Below are 16,855 nucleotides of genomic sequence, written 5' to 3'. Positions count from 1 at the left end.
ACATTCTGGCCTACTTTCAGCCGATGCGACTTGTCTGTCGCTGAACAGTCGCTTTTTATGTATTCAGCACCTATGTATAATGTTGTAAAAATGCTCTAGAAGCTAAAGTCGCAGAAATGTCACACATATTTGGCCTGCAACTTTCTGTGCGACAAATTCAGACAGGAAAAATCAGTATAAATCCTTAGAAAATTATCCCCCAGTGTCTCCATCTGCTGGCGGTATTGAATAAGCATTGCTGCACTGATGGGGTATGCATTAGACGAAAAAAAAGAAGAAAAAGAAGAATAATACGCCCAGAAAAGAGGCGAAAAGGAGAAAAACGTAAAAAAACGTGAAAAAAAAGTAAGAGGAAGAGAAGGGAAAAAAAGGTGGAAATGGGTTTAAAAGTGATTTCGGCGGAGAAATATATATATATATATATATATATATATATATATATATATATATACGCGCACACACACACATATATATAAACGTATTCTCCGTTGAGATATTGCAGCCGCTGCTGTGTCCAGGCCCAGGAGCCTTAGCACTGTGCTGTGATGTCACTCAATACCACTGACATCACTAGGTGTAAACAACATCTCTCCTTTGCTGTCTATGTGACTATGGAGCTGTTTGGTGATGTCGTCTATTATGGCCTTCATAGAAGCAACAGGAGATTGTTGCATCCATCTAGAACCCTCAGAACTACAGTGCTATGATGTCACTCACTTCCACAGGCCTTGCAGAGTGTAAACAACAACAACCCAGCTTTGTTGTGTATGTAACCATAGGGATTTGTGATGTCACCTAGAACCTTCACAGCAGCGACAGCTTTATGAGGAGCATCAGCACTGCTCTGCCTGAGCAGAACCATCACCGCCATAGGTTGTCAAATAACCCGGATTTAACCCACACAGGTAAGTCCAATGGGGTGCAGGCATGTCCTCTATGCTTACAGCTTCCCGTGGGTGTTGGTTTGATACCGTTTGGGGACAGCCAAGGAGGCATCTGCAGGCAACAAAGGTAGGTGTGTGCTTGTGTGTGTGTTTCCTATGCAGATCCTAAGCCCAGTGTCACATGCAAGTAGGAGGAGTAAGAAGGGTTCCTGGCAAATCCGGGTTATGGATTGCATTTAAAAAGGCCCCGTGGGAGTGCAATGGGCCCCTGTCTTGCTGCTTAGCAATAATGGTATGGGTTTAGGTTCTGCTGTGTGTACTGGTGGTTGACTGCCCCCCAGCCCAGAGTGTGCATGGAAAATTGTCTGGCAGCCTCCCTGACAGCAAGCAGTGATAGTGCCCATGAAGGGGACCTTGTTGGGCCCGCCCCTTTCACGGTTATCGCTTCTCGGCCTTTTGGCTAAGATCAAGTGTAGTATCTGTTCTTATCAGTTTAATATCTGATACGTCCCCTATCTGGGGACCATATATTAAATGGATTTTTGAGAACGGGGGCCGATTTCGAAGCTTGCTTCCGTCGCCCTATGCATTGACCCGATATGGCAGTATCTTCGGGTACAGTGCACCACCCCCTTACAGGGTTAAAAAGAAAGATTCCTACTTTCATTGCTACCTGCTTGCTGGCTAGCCAGCTAGCCAGCCCTGTGGGCCTTGCTGCTGCAGCCAAAAAACAAAAGGTGGTGCTGCTGCTGCTGCTTCTGCTTGTGTCTGGCCGCTGTTGGAGCGTCCAGGCACAGGACTTCTGCTGCTGCTGACTAAATGGCCTCCTTAATTGGATCATTTGAGTAGCCAGCACACCTGTGCAGGTAGGGCATGACATGATAGGCAGCTGCCTTGATAGCGGGTGGGTGCTGAATGTTCCTAATTGACAAAATAAGATTAATGCTTATGAAGAAATATAAAATCTCATCCCTTCCCCAATATCGCGCCACACCCCTACCCCTTAATTCCCTGGTTGAACTTGATGGACATATGTCTTTTTTCGACCGTACTAACTATGTAACTATGTAACATAACATGGGGGGGGGGGGGGGGGGGGGTCTCCTGGCTGTTCACACAGGTGTGTCATTGCTGTACATTGACCATGCATTGCTTCTGTGGTATTGCAAAGGCAAAGACAAATGCTTCCAGCCATCCATTGCACTAATGGATTGGTCATCAGCTGGCTGTCTATGTCCCGCATCAATATAGACCAAAGTACAGAGGGTTAGGCTATGCTATTGTGCACCTACCTGATGCATCAGAAGGTGCGAGGCCCTTGCTAAATTCTGTGCACAGACTTTGAGATCTATACTTTAGACTGTATCTAAACCTGCTCCAACATGGACTGACATTCTGGCCTACTTTCAGCCGATGCGACTTGTCTGTCGCTGAACAGTCGCTTTTTATGTATTCAGCACCTATGTATAATGTTGTAAAAATGCTCTAGAAGCTAAAGTCGCAGAAATGTCACACATATTTGGCCTGCAACTTTCTGTGCGACAAATTCAGACAGGAAAAATCAGTATAAATCCTTAGAAAATTATCCCCCAGTGTCTCCATCTGCTGGCGGTATTGAATAAGCATTGCTGCACTGATGGGGTATGCATTAGACGAAAAAAAAGAAGAAAAAGAAGAATAATACGCCCAGAAAAGAGGCGAAAAGGAGAAAAACGTAAAAAAACGTGAAAAAAAAGTAAGAGGAAGAGAAGGGAAAAAAAGGTGGAAATGGGTTTAAAAGTGATTTCGGCGGAGAAATATATATATATATATATATATATATATATATATATATATATATATATACGCGCACACACACACATATATATAAACGTATTCTCCGTTGAGATATTGCAGCCGCTGCTGTGTCCAGGCCCAGGAGCCTTAGCACTGTGCTGTGATGTCACTCAATACCACTGACATCACTAGGTGTAAACAACATCTCTCCTTTGCTGTCTATGTGACTATGGAGCTGTTTGGTGATGTCGTCTATTATGGCCTTCATAGAAGCAACAGGAGATTGTTGCATCCATCTAGAACCCTCAGAACTACAGTGCTATGATGTCACTCACTTCCACAGGCCTTGCAGAGTGTAAACAACAACAACCCAGCTTTGTTGTGTATGTAACCATAGGGATTTGTGATGTCACCTAGAACCTTCACAGCAGCGACAGCTTTATGAGGAGCATCAGCACTGCTCTGCCTGAGCAGAACCATCACCGCCATAGGTTGTCAAATAACCCGGATTTAACCCACACAGGTAAGTCCAATGGGGTGCAGGCATGTCCTCTATGCTTACAGCTTCCCGTGGGTGTTGGTTTGATACCGTTTGGGGACAGCCAAGGAGGCATCTGCAGGCAACAAAGGTAGGTGTGTGCTTGTGTGTGTGTTTCCTATGCAGATCCTAAGCCCAGTGTCACATGCAAGTAGGAGGAGTAAGAAGGGTTCCTGGCAAATCCGGGTTATGGATTGCATTTAAAAAGGCCCCGTGGGAGTGCAATGGGCCCCTGTCTTGCTGCTTAGCAATAATGGTATGGGTTTAGGTTCTGCTGTGTGTACTGGTGGTTGACTGCCCCCCAGCCCAGAGTGTGCATGGAAAATTGTCTGGCAGCCTCCCTGACAGCAAGCAGTGATAGTGCCCATGAAGGGGACCTTGTTGGGCCCGCCCCTTTCACGGTTATCGCTTCTCGGCCTTTTGGCTAAGATCAAGTGTAGTAATACAGGAGATCTGGTCAGAAGGTACTCGGGTACCCCTCTCCTCGGCCTTGTGGGATCGCCCAGGTTTATTGCCTGGGCTTCACCCACTTGTTGCTATTGGGGAGAGGGCTTAGTCCCAGGGTAACGGGTTGCGATCGCCTCTCAAAGCCTTTGGGTGGAGAGAGGTTTGAGCGAATTGGCTGGTTGGTTGGAGCGGAGAGAACCAGACCAAAACACGAATGAACCATGGATGAAGATCTAGATCCTGGTTCGGTACCGGCTTATGCCCGGATTAAACACACTGTGCGGGTCATTCTCACAGGTGATGCGGCGGATGCACGTGGCATGAGGTTCGTGATAGAGGACGTGCTCGACAAGATTCTTAATGTTCGTAAGCGAGAGATTTTGGCCATCCAGGATTACCCTAAGCGGAGGATCTACGACTGCACTTTCATAGGGGAAGGCGTATTCTTAGATGCAGTAATGAAAATTCCAAAGCAAGATGATCCGAGGCTTAAGGGTATCCAAATTGTCGAGCACGTCCTAGATGAAACCAAGTTGATTGTCGTGAAGATGTACTCCCCTTTTGTAAATCAGAGAGAGATCGATGGGTTCCTGGCAGCCTACTTTAAAAAGGTGGAGTTCAGAGGAAAAATCATGAACGACTGTGGTGTCTGGACCTCAAAATGGCGATATCAAGTCACGTGCAACAAAGACCCCACCCTCCCAGGGGGGATACTATTACCGCCTGCTCGTTTTAAATTAAACAATGTGTGTGGCGACCTCTTTTTTGCGGGAATGCCAAACTTCTGCAGAAGGTGCCAACGTTATGGGCACATAAAGGAAAATTGTGAAAGTTCCTGTAAGAAATGTGGAAGCATGCAACATGAAACAGAAAAATGTGATAAGGGTTTGAGATGTAATTTTTGCCGTCACTTTGGTCACATGTATGCTTTCTGTCCCCACAGACCAAAAAAAACCACAGAACAGCAAGGGCAACCCAAGAGAGACGTCCGGAGACCAGCCTGGGGAAAAGCCAGAGAGGAGGAGCACCCCCCACAAGAAGAGGTAAGCTGTGAGATGGAGACCACGGCCCCCCCAAAAGAACCCCAGGAGAAAGAGGCACAGGTGGAAAGGGGGACCCCAAATGAGAGGAGGCCGGGGAAGAGAAATGCGAGAGGGGATCGGGCAGATACCTCAGAGAAGGTGGAAGAGCGAGAGGTGCCCGATTCCACCCCGGAAGGTCCTCCTGCTCGGGGTCCCCCTGAGTGTGAAAACCCGGACGGAGTAGCAAAGGTGAAAAGACGAAGGGGCTCCAAAGGGCGTCCGGACTCGGAGGTGGTCCAGGAGGAGCAGATGGAAGTTCCTGTCGTGACGGGGGCTCCAAGTGAAGCTCCTCCACAGGTCCCAGTGGTGGATACCCCTCCTCCTCCCAGCCAGGAGGAGGTTTCAGGGGTGACCATCTCCGAGGTCCCGGAAACGGACCTAAGTACGCACCCGACCCCTATGGAGGGGCAAGAGGTGGACGCCGAAAAAGAGAATGGAGCCCAGAAGCTGTTCTTACCAATGTACTCCGTCTATACACCTGTGGTCTTGGAAGAGGGGGGCTGCTCGAGCGATGGTGGTTCCTCTCCGGCTTCCTCTATGTGTACGGTAGAGTCAGAGGTGGGGGGTAACGAGAGCTCCAGTGCGCAATCTGGTTTTTAGTTTTGTTATCTGAGCCTCCCTTTTTTTTACATCTCCAATGGCTGAGTTGTCCGGATTGTCTATGAATGTAAGAAGTATAAGTTCACGAGCGAAACGGGTTGCCCTTTTTAACTACTTGTCTATTTTTGCTGCTTCTGTGGTTTTCCTGCAGGAGTGCGGCATCCCGCATAGTTTAAATTATGAAAAGTATAAAAAAGATTGGGTACACGGTCCATCAGTCTGGTCTGGATCTAACGAATCCAGATCAGCAGGGGTCGCCATACTTTTTAAAGGAAATGCTTTTATTGATTTTATTCATGAGATTTTACCAGGCAGAATTTTATTGGTTAAAGCTTTTATTGATGGTATTAAATGGCAGTTTTTAAATTTTTATGGTTCACCCAATAAAAATGATAGAGCACGGATGTTAGAGATTTTACCCCTTTTTATCAATGATTCTGAACCTCTTATTTTAGCAGGTGATTTTAATTGTATTTTAAGGGGGGAGCACCGTTTTACCAATTCAGTAAGTAGAAACTATGATAAAACATCTTCTATGTTAAAAAATATGATTATTGATTTTAGACTTACTGATGTTTTTAAGAAATGCAATAGTATTTTACCAGAAAGAGACGGTGTGACCTGGAGCAACGCAAACTGCAGCTCCAGGATCGATTTTATCTTCTGTTCTTATCAAGTACTGCCTTTTAAGTGTGATGTTTTAACCAATGTTTTTTCTGATCACAAACTTTTATCTTTTAAGGTGAAGAGTGATTTTAGAAAAAAGACTGGGAGGAATGCCTGGAAGATGAATGTATCCCTTTTAGAAGATCCGCAGGTTTTATCCGATTTTATCAACTTCTACAAGGACTGCAGACGGGTAAGAGATCCTAACACTCCCATCAGTATATGGTGGGAGAAAATGAAAATAAAAATAAAAGAGTTTTTTATTAGAGTAGGGATCTCTAGAGCTAAAGAGAAGCGTGAGTTTTACTCCCTTCTAAATACCCGTCTGCAAACCCTGTACAAATTCAGAGACAATGGTATAGAGGTTTATAGAGAAATTACTGACTTAAAAAAAGAAATAAAACAGTGCCTGGAGCAGAAGGGAAAAGAGATAATTTTCAGATCCAAAATAAAGCACCTTGAAGAGAACGAGACCTGCTCCAGGTACTTTTTTAAGAAAGTAACGGATAAAAAGGTTTTCATTGATAATATACAAGGAGAAAAAGATGTACAGGGTATTTTAAAAAGGGTACATTCATTTTATGCGGATCTTTTTAATACAAAAAATATTGATATTGATTTTATGAATGACTCATTGAAGGAGATTACCAATGTTTTAGACCCTGTGTCCCAGTCTCTTTTACAGAGGGAGATCTCGGAACAGGAGGTTTTAGAGACGATCAGGAGTTTTAAATCCGGTAAGGTGCCTGGTCCTGACGGTATACCCATTGAGTTTTATGTCATTTTTTATGGTGTTTTAAAAGATGACCTTTTTTCCCTTTTTACAGAAGTATTTAAAACAAAAGCCCTCCCAGGTTCATGGAGGAAGGGTGATGTCTCCCTGCTGTTCAAAAAGGGAGACCGGTCAGATCTAAAGAACTGGAGACCAATCACCCTCCTCAACTGTGACTACAAAGTGATGGCAAAACTGTGCGCAAATAGATTAAAAAGTGTAATAGAGAAAATAATCCATTCAAATCAGGTCTGTGGGGTGCCTGGGAGGAGCATATGGGAAAATCTTAACCTTTTAAAAGATGTGATTAGTGACACAAAGTCTAGAAACGGAAAACTAGCCATTTTATCCTTAGACTTCGAGAAGGCTTTTGACAGAGTGTCACATTTTTATCTTTTTAAGGTTTTAGAGAAAATGGGTATACCTGAAGGCTTTTTATTGTCTCTTAAGGCCTTTTATAAAAACTGCACAAGCAAGATTTTAGTTAACGGTTTTAAGACACAGGATGTGATTTTAAATTCCGGAGTGAAGCAGGGGTGTCCTTTGTCCCCACTACTTTTCATATGTGCGCTTGAGCCTCTACTATGCACCTTGAGGAGAGATAAGCAAATAAGAGGGGTCCCCCTGCCGGGAGGAGGGGGACTAGAGGCTAAAGTAGTGGGGTACATGGACGATGTGGCAGTGCTCGGAAGGGACACCCCATCGCTTCAAAAAGCCCTAAAGCAAATTGAATTTTTTTGTTGTGCCTCCGGTTTTAAGGTAAATTTTAATAAAAGCAGTGTTTTAAATATAGGAGGACTGTTTTTAAGGGATTTACCCATTCCTGTGTCTGAGTCTGTGCAGATTTTAGGGGTCTCCTTCAGTGAGTCAAACAATGGTTTTAATAGCTGGGACTTGGTGGCTCAAAAAATAAACACAAAAATTTGTATGTGGAACATGAGAAAGCTAACGATGGAGGGGAAGGTTTTAGTTACAAAGATGGTGATTTTACCCATTTTATTGTATCTTGGCATGGTCTTTCCACCCCCCGAAATGATTTTAAATAAAATTATTAAAGCATGTTTTACCTTTTTATGGAGCTCCAAGAGTGAAAAATTGAGAAGAGAGATCGTCATGATGCCAAAAGGTATGGGTGGAAAGGACTTCCCCGACATCAGGGCGTTCCTTTTTACCAAGTTTTTTAGCATGTGTGTTAGCACACTTTTTAAGGATAGTTACTGGTCATATTTTATCCGTTTTAATACAGGTTTTTTTATGAGGAGGAATGGGTGGTTTAAAACTGTTTTAAGCTGTCCTTATGCTTTTAATCTTCCCCAACAATACAAGATTTTAGAGAAAATTTTCAACTTGTACAACTTTAACGGAAAAAGTATTAATGAAGTAACTAATAGCAAAAAAATGTTAAAATATATTAAAGAAAGTGGTTTTATTACCCCTGTGAATAATTTTAATGAAGAGAAATGCAGGAAAATATGGAAGATGGCAAATATGATTTATCTTTTTAATTCACAGAAAGATCTGGCCTGGAGCTGCATACACGAGTGTCTTCCATGCCGGGCATTCCAGCACCGAAGAAGGATGGCCAACACTGCAGTATGCCCGAGGGAGGGCTGCCAGGAACCCGAGACCGTGTACCACCTTTTCTGGACTTGTTTTTATGCAAAAAGGATATGGACTAAAATACTCCCTCTGGTGAAGAAGATAACAGAAATAAAGGACTTAAACTCTGCAGCTGTTTTTTATGGATGTCTGGAATGCCCAATACGGACTCAAGAGACAATGGCATGGGAGATCATAAACTGTGTTAAAGCAGCTCTATGGAATGCCAGAAACATTTTACTTTTTAAACATGAGATTTTATCTGTGAATGATGTTTTAGCTCTTTGTTTTAGTGATATGTACCAGTACTTTTTATTAGACAAGTATTAGACAAGAAATATTATCCTTTATTAGCTAGAAAATGGTATTTTAATGAATGGAACGCCCTTTTGTAAAGCCACCAAGTGCCCATTTTAAGTGTATTATGATTGTATTTATGTGAACTTTTATTGTTATATGTGATTTTATTATCAAAATTTGTTTTTATTGAAAAAAAATTATATTTATAAATCGTAATGCACTTTGTAAAATGTTATGAATTCTAAATAAAAAGATACCCCTCAGGGGTAGCCAAGTTAAAAAATCTGTTCTTATCAGTTTAATATCTGATACGTCCCCTATCTGGGGACCATATATTAAATGGATTTTTGAGAACGGGGGCCGATTTCGAAGCTTGCTTCCGTCGCCCTATGCATTGACCCGATATGGCAGTATCTTCGGGTACAGTGCACCACCCCCTTACAGGGTTAAAAAGAAAGATTCCTACTTTCATTGCTACCTGCTTGCTGGCTAGCCAGCTAGCCAGCCCTGTGGGCCTTGCTGCTGCAGCCAAAAAACAAAAGGTGGTGCTGCTGCTGCTGCTTCTGCTTGTGTCTGGCCGCTGTTGGAGCGTCCAGGCACAGGACTTCTGCTGCTGCTGACTAAATGGCCTCCTTAATTGGATCATTTGAGTAGCCAGCACACCTGTGCAGGTAGGGCATGACATGATAGGCAGCTGCCTTGATAGCGGGTGGGTGCTGAATGTTCCTAATTGACAAAATAAGATTAATGCTTATGAAGAAATATAAAATCTCATCCCTTCCCCAATATCGCGCCACACCCCTACCCCTTAATTCCCTGGTTGAACTTGATGGACATATGTCTTTTTTCGACCGTACTAACTATGTAACTATGTAACATAACATGGGGGGGGGAGGGGGGGGGGTCTCCTGGCTGTTCACACAGGTGTGTCATTGCTGTACATTGACCATGCATTGCTTCTGTGGTATTGCAAAGGCAAAGACAAATGCTTCCAGCCATCCATTGCACTAATGGATTGGTCATCAGCTGGCTGTCTATGTCCCGCATCAATATAGACCAAAGTACAGAGGGTTAGGCTATGCTATTGTGCACCTACCTGATGCATCAGAAGGTGCGAGGCCCTTGCTAAATTCTGTGCACAGACTTTGAGATCTATACTTTAGACTGTATCTAAACCTGCTCCAACATGGACTGACATTCTGGCCTACTTTCAGCCGATGCGACTTGTCTGTCGCTGAACAGTCGCTTTTTATGTATTCAGCACCTATGTATAATGTTGTAAAAATGCTCTAGAAGCTAAAGTCGCAGAAATGTCACACATATTTGGCCTGCAACTTTCTGTGCGACAAATTCAGACAGGAAAAATCAGTATAAATCCTTAGAAAATTATCCCCCAGTGTCTCCATCTGCTGGCGGTATTGAATAAGCATTGCTGCACTGATGGGGTATGCATTAGACGAAAAAAAAGAAGAAAAAGAAGAATAATACGCCCAGAAAAGAGGCGAAAAGGAGAAAAACGTAAAAAAACGTGAAAAAAAAGTAAGAGGAAGAGAAGGGAAAAAAAGGTGGAAATGGGTTTAAAAGTGATTTCGGCGGAGAAATATATATATATATATATATATATATATATATATATATATATATATACGCGCACACACACACATATATATAAACGTATTCTCCGTTGAGATATTGCAGCCGCTGCTGTGTCCAGGCCCAGGAGCCTTAGCACTGTGCTGTGATGTCACTCAATACCACTGACATCACTAGGTGTAAACAACATCTCTCCTTTGCTGTGTATGTGACTATGGAGCTGTTTGGTGATGTCGTCTATTATGGCCTTCATAGAAGCAACAGGAGATTGTTGCATCCATCTAGAACCCTCAGAACTACAGTGCTATGATGTCACTCACTTCCACAGGCCTTGCAGAGTGTAAACAACAACAACCCAGCTTTGTTGTGTATGTAACCATAGGGATTTGTGATGTCACCTAGAACCTTCACAGCAGCGACAGCTTTATGAGGAGCATCAGCACTGCTCTGCCTGAGCAGAACCATCACCGCCATAGGTTGTCAAATAACCCGGATTTAACCCACACAGGTAAGTCCAATGGGGTGCAGGCATGTCCTCTATGCTTACAGCTTCCCGTGGGTGTTGGTTTGATACCGTTTGGGGACAGCCAAGGAGGCATCTGCAGGCAACAAAGGTAGGTGTGTGCTTGTGTGTGTGTTTCCTATGCAGATCCTAAGCCCAGTGTCACATGCAAGTAGGAGGAGTAAGAAGGGTTCCTGGCAAATCCGGGTTATGGATTGCATTTAAAAAGGCCCCGTGGGAGTGCAATGGGCCCCTGTCTTGCTGCTTAGCAATAATGGTATGGGTTTAGGTTCTGCTGTGTGTACTGGTGGTTGACTGCCCCCCAGCCCAGAGTGTGCATGGAAAATTGTCTGGCAGCCTCCCTGACAGCAAGCAGTGATAGTGCCCATGAAGGGGACCTTGTTGGGCCCGCCCCTTTCACGGTTATCGCTTCTCGGCCTTTTGGCTAAGATCAAGTGTAGTATCTGTTCTTATCAGTTTAATATCTGATACGTCCCCTATCTGGGGACCATATATTAAATGGATTTTTGAGAACGGGGGCCGATTTCGAAGCTTGCTTCCGTCGCCCTATGCATTGACCCGATATGGCAGTATCTTCGGGTACAGTGCACCACCCCCTTACAGGGTTAAAAAGAAAGATTCCTACTTTCATTGCTACCTGCTTGCTGGCTAGCCAGCTAGCCAGCCCTGTGGGCCTTGCTGCTGCAGCCAAAAAACAAAAGGTGGTGCTGCTGCTGCTGCTTCTGCTTGTGTCTGGCCGCTGTTGGAGCGTCCAGGCACAGGACTTCTGCTGCTGCTGACTAAATGGCCTCCTTAATTGGATCATTTGAGTAGCCAGCACACCTGTGCAGGTAGGGCATGACATGATAGGCAGCTGCCTTGATAGCGGGTGGGTGCTGAATGTTCCTAATTGACAAAATAAGATTAATGCTTATGAAGAAATATAAAATCTCATCCCTTCCCCAATATCGCGCCACACCCCTACCCCTTAATTCCCTGGTTGAACTTGATGGACATATGTCTTTTTTCGACCGTACTAACTATGTAACTATGTAACATAACATGGGGGGGGGGGGGGGGGGGGGTCTCCTGGCTGTTCACACAGGTGTGTCATTGCTGTACATTGACCATGCATTGCTTCTGTGGTATTGCAAAGGCAAAGACAAATGCTTCCAGCCATCCATTGCACTAATGGATTGGTCATCAGCTGGCTGTCTATGTCCCGCATCAATATAGACCAAAGTACAGAGGGTTAGGCTATGCTATTGTGCACCTACCTGATGCATCAGAAGGTGCGAGGCCCTTGCTAAATTCTGTGCACAGACTTTGAGATCTATACTTTAGACTGTATCTAAACCTGCTCCAACATGGACTGACATTCTGGCCTACTTTCAGCCGATGCGACTTGTCTGTCGCTGAACAGTCGCTTTTTATGTATTCAGCACCTATGTATAATGTTGTAAAAATGCTCTAGAAGCTAAAGTCGCAGAAATGTCACACATATTTGGCCTGCAACTTTCTGTGCGACAAATTCAGACAGGAAAAATCAGTATAAATCCTTAGAAAATTATCCCCCAGTGTCTCCATCTGCTGGCGGTATTGAATAAGCATTGCTGCACTGATGGGGTATGCATTAGACGAAAAAAAAGAAGAAAAAGAAGAATAATACGCCCAGAAAAGAGGCGAAAAGGAGAAAAACGTAAAAAAACGTGAAAAAAAAGTAAGAGGAAGAGAAGGGAAAAAAAGGTGGAAATGGGTTTAAAAGTGATTTCGGCGGAGAAATATATATATATATATATATATATATATATACGCGCACACACACACATATATATAAACGTATTCTCCGTTGAGATATTGCAGCCGCTGCTGTGTCCAGGCCCAGGAGCCTTAGCACTGTGCTGTGATGTCACTCAATACCACTGACATCACTAGGTGTAAACAACATCTCTCCTTTGCTGTGTATGTGACTATGGAGCTGTTTGGTGATGTCGTCTATTATGGCCTTCATAGAAGCAACAGGAGATTGTTGCATCCATCTAGAACCCTCAGAACTACAGTGCTATGATGTCACTCACTTCCACAGGCCTTGCAGAGTGTAAACAACAACAACCCAGCTTTGTTGTGTATGTAACCATAGGGATTTGTGATGTCACCTAGAACCTTCACAGCAGCGACAGCTTTATGAGGAGCATCAGCACTGCTCTGCCTGAGCAGAACCATCACCGCCATAGGTTGTCAAATAACCCGGATTTAACCCACACAGGTAAGTCCAATGGGGTGCAGGCATGTCCTCTATGCTTACAGCTTCCCGTGGGTGTTGGTTTGATACCGTTTGGGGACAGCCAAGGAGGCATCTGCAGGCAACAAAGGTAGGTGTGTGCTTGTGTGTGTGTTTCCTATGCAGATCCTAAGCCCAGTGTCACATGCAAGTAGGAGGAGTAAGAAGGGTTCCTGGCAAATCCGGGTTATGGATTGCATTTAAAAAGGCCCCGTGGGAGTGCAATGGGCCCCTGTCTTGCTGCTTAGCAATAATGGTATGGGTTTAGGTTCTGCTGTGTGTACTGGTGGTTGACTGCCCCCCAGCCCAGAGTGTGCATGGAAAATTGTCTGGCAGCCTCCCTGACAGCAAGCAGTGATAGTGCCCATGAAGGGGACCTTGTTGGGCCCGCCCCTTTCACGGTTATCGCTTCTCGGCCTTTTGGCTAAGATCAAGTGTAGTATCTGTTCTTATCAGTTTAATATCTGATACGTCCCCTATCTGGGGACCATATATTAAATGGATTTTTGAGAACGGGGGCCGATTTCGAAGCTTGCTTCCGTCGCCCTATGCATTGACCCGATATGGCAGTATCTTCGGGTACAGTGCACCACCCCCTTACAGGGTTAAAAAGAAAGATTCCTACTTTCATTGCTACCTGCTTGCTGGCTAGCCAGCTAGCCAGCCCTGTGGGCCTTGCTGCTGCAGCCAAAAAACAAAAGGTGGTGCTGCTGCTGCTGCTTCTGCTTGTGTCTGGCCGCTGTTGGAGCGTCCAGGCACAGGACTTCTGCTGCTGCTGACTAAATGGCCTCCTTAATTGGATCATTTGAGTAGCCAGCACACCTGTGCAGGTAGGGCATGACATGATAGGCAGCTGCCTTGATAGCGGGTGGGTGCTGAATGTTCCTAAATGACAAAATAAGATTAATGCTTATGAAGAAATATAAAATCTCATCCCTTCCCCAATATCGCGCCACACCCCTACCCCTTAATTCCCTGGTTGAACTTGATGGACATATGTCTTTTTTCGACCGTACTATGTAACTATGTAACATAACATGGGGGGGGTCTCCTGGCTGTTCACACAGGTGTGTCATTGCTGTACATTGACCATGCATTGCTTCTGTGGTATTGCAAAGGCAAAGACAAATGCTTCCAGCCATCCATTGCACTAATGGATTGGTCATCAGCTGGCTGTCTATGTCCCGCATCAATATAGACCAAAGTACAGAGGGTTAGGCTATGCTATTGTGCACCTACCTGATGCATCAGAAGGTGCGAGGCCCTTGCTAAATTCTGTGCACAGACTTTGAGATCTATACTTTAGACTGTATCTAAACCTGCTCCAACATGGACTGACATTCTGGCCTACTTTCAGCCGATGCGACTTGTCTGTCGCTGAACAGTCGCTTTTTATGTATTCAGCACCTATGTATAATGTTGTAAAAATGCTCTAGAAGCTAAAGTCGCAGAAATGTCACACATATTTGGCCTGCAACTTTCTGTGCGACAAATTCAGACAGGAAAAATCAGTATAAATCCTTAGAAAATTATCCCCCAGTGTCTCCATCTGCTGGCGGTATTGAATAAGCATTGCTGCACTGATGGGGTATGCATTAGACGAAAAAAAAGAAGAAAAAGAAGAATAATACGCCCAGAAAAGAGGCGAAAAGGAGAAAAACGTAAAAAAACGTGAAAAAAAAGTAAGAGGAAGAGAAGGGAAAAAAAGGTGGAAATGGGTTTAAAAGTGATTTCGGCGGAGAAATATATATATATATATATATATATATATATATACGCGCACACACACACATATATATAAACGTATTCTCCGTTGAGATATTGCAGCCGCTGCTGTGTCCAGGCCCAGGAGCCTTAGCACTGTGCTGTGATGTCACTCAATACCACTGACATCACTAGGTGTAAACAACATCTCTCCTTTGCTGTGTATGTGACTATGGAGCTGTTTGGTGATGTCGTCTATTATGGCCTTCATAGAAGCAACAGGAGATTGTTGCATCCATCTAGAACCCTCAGAACTACAGTGCTATGATGTCACTCACTTCCACAGGCCTTGCAGAGTGTAAACAACAACAACCCAGCTTTGTTGTGTATGTAACCATAGGGATTTGTGATGTCACCTAGAACCTTCACAGCAGCGACAGCTTTATGAGGAGCATCAGCACTGCTCTGCCTGAGCAGAACCATCACCGCCATAGGTTGTCAAATAACCCGGATTTAACCCACACAGGTAAGTCCAATGGGGTGCAGGCATGTCCTCTATGCTTACAGCTTCCCGTGGGTGTTGGTTTGATACCGTTTGGGGACAGCCAAGGAGGCATCTGCAGGCAACAAAGGTAGGTGTGTGCTTGTGTGTGTGTTTCCTATGCAGATCCTAAGCCCAGTGTCACATGCAAGTAGGAGGAGTAAGAAGGGTTCCTGGCAAATCCGGGTTATGGATTGCATTTAAAAAGGCCCCGTGGGAGTGCAATGGGCCCCTGTCTTGCTGCTTAGCAATAATGGTATGGGTTTAGGTTCTGCTGTGTGTACTGGTGGTTGACTGCCCCCCAGCCCAGAGTGTGCATGGAAAATTGTCTGGCAGCCTCCCTGACAGCAAGCAGTGATAGTGCCCATGAAGGGGACCTTGTTGGGCCCGCCCCTTTCACGGTTATCGCTTCTCGGCCTTTTGGCTAAGATCAAGTGTAGTATCTGTTCTTATCAGTTTAATATCTGATACGTCCCCTATCTGGGGACCATATATTAAATGGATTTTTGAGAACGGGGGCCGATTTCGAAGCTTGCTTCCGTCGCCCTATGCATTGACCCGATATGGCAGTATCTTCGGGTACAGTGCACCACCCCCTTACAGGGTTAAAAAGAAAGATTCCTACTTTCATTGCTACCTGCTTGCTGGCTAGCCAGCTAGCCAGCCCTGTGGGCCTTGCTGCTGCAGCCAAAAAACAAAAGGTGGTGCTGCTGCTGCTGCTTCTGCTTGTGTCTGGCCGCTGTTGGAGCGTCCAGGCACAGGACTTCTGCTGCTGCTGACTAAATGGCCTCCTTAATTGGATCATTTGAGTAGCCAGCACACCTGTGCAGGTAGGGCATGACATGATAGGCAGCTGCCTTGATAGCGGGTGGGTGCTGAATGTTCCTAAATGACAAAATAAGATTAATGCTTATGAAGAAATATAAAATCTCATCCCTTCCCCAATATCGCGCCACACCCCTACCCCTTAATTCCCTGGTTGAACTTGATGGACATATGTCTTTTTTCGACCGTACTAACTATGTAACTATGTAACATAACATGGGGGGGGGGGGGGGGGGGGGTCTCCTGGCTGTTCACACAGGTGTGTCATTGCTGTACATTGACCATGCATTGCTTCTGTGGTATTGCAAAGGCAAAGACAAATGCTTCCAGCCATCCATTGCACTAATGGATTGGTCATCAGCTGGCTGTCTATGTCCCGCATCAATATAGACCAAAGTACAGAGGGTTAGGCTATGCTATTGTGCACCTACCTGATGCATCAGAAGGTGCGAGGCCCTTGCTAAATTCTGTGCACAGACTTTGAGATCTATACTTTAGACTGTATCTAAACCTGCTCCAACATGGACTGACATTCTGGCCTACTTTCAGCCGATGCGACTTGTCTGTCGCTGAACAGTCGCTTTTTATGTATTCAGCACCTATGTATAATGTTGTAAAAATGCTCTAGAAGCTAAAGTCGCAGAAATGTCACACATATTTGGCCTGCAACTTTCTGTGCGACAAATTCAGACAGGAAAAATCAGTATAAATCCTTAGAAAATTATCCCCCAGTGTCTCCATCTGC

The 16,855-nt window shown here is 44.6% G+C and overlaps 5 non-coding genes and 1 pseudogene across 5 annotated transcripts; all 6 read left to right on the top strand.

Annotated features, from left to right (window-relative positions):
* Positions 1-1,324: 1,324 nt before the first annotated feature.
* Positions 1,325-1,515, top strand: LOC130324192 (U2 spliceosomal RNA). Its single transcript, XR_008869268.1, has one exon. It is a non-coding gene; the product is annotated as a U2 spliceosomal RNA (small nuclear RNA).
* A 2,087-nt stretch (positions 1,516-3,602) lies between these two features.
* LOC130324194 (U2 spliceosomal RNA) lies at positions 3,603-3,735 on the top strand (annotated as a pseudogene).
* Positions 3,736-8,917: 5,182 nt separating this feature from the next.
* LOC130324193 (U2 spliceosomal RNA) lies at positions 8,918-9,100 on the top strand. Its single transcript, XR_008869269.1, has one exon. It is a non-coding gene; the product is annotated as a U2 spliceosomal RNA (small nuclear RNA).
* Positions 9,101-11,184: 2,084 nt separating this feature from the next.
* Positions 11,185-11,375, top strand: LOC130324191 (U2 spliceosomal RNA). The gene has a single exon (XR_008869267.1). It is a non-coding gene; the product is annotated as a U2 spliceosomal RNA (small nuclear RNA).
* Positions 11,376-13,444: 2,069 nt separating this feature from the next.
* Positions 13,445-13,635, top strand: LOC130324190 (U2 spliceosomal RNA). Its single transcript, XR_008869266.1, has one exon. It is a non-coding gene; the product is annotated as a U2 spliceosomal RNA (small nuclear RNA).
* Positions 13,636-15,689: 2,054 nt separating this feature from the next.
* On the top strand, positions 15,690-15,880 carry LOC130324189 (U2 spliceosomal RNA). Its single transcript, XR_008869265.1, has one exon. It is a non-coding gene; the product is annotated as a U2 spliceosomal RNA (small nuclear RNA).
* Positions 15,881-16,855: the final 975 nt, after the last annotated feature.

The sequence above is a fragment of the Hyla sarda genome, unplaced genomic scaffold (assembly GCF_029499605.1).
Source record: "Hyla sarda isolate aHylSar1 unplaced genomic scaffold, aHylSar1.hap1 scaffold_2601, whole genome shotgun sequence".
Lineage (NCBI taxonomy): Eukaryota > Metazoa > Chordata > Amphibia > Anura > Hylidae > Hyla > Hyla sarda.
Note: the sequence above shows the minus strand (reverse complement) of the source record. Positions and strands in the feature narration are given on the sequence as shown.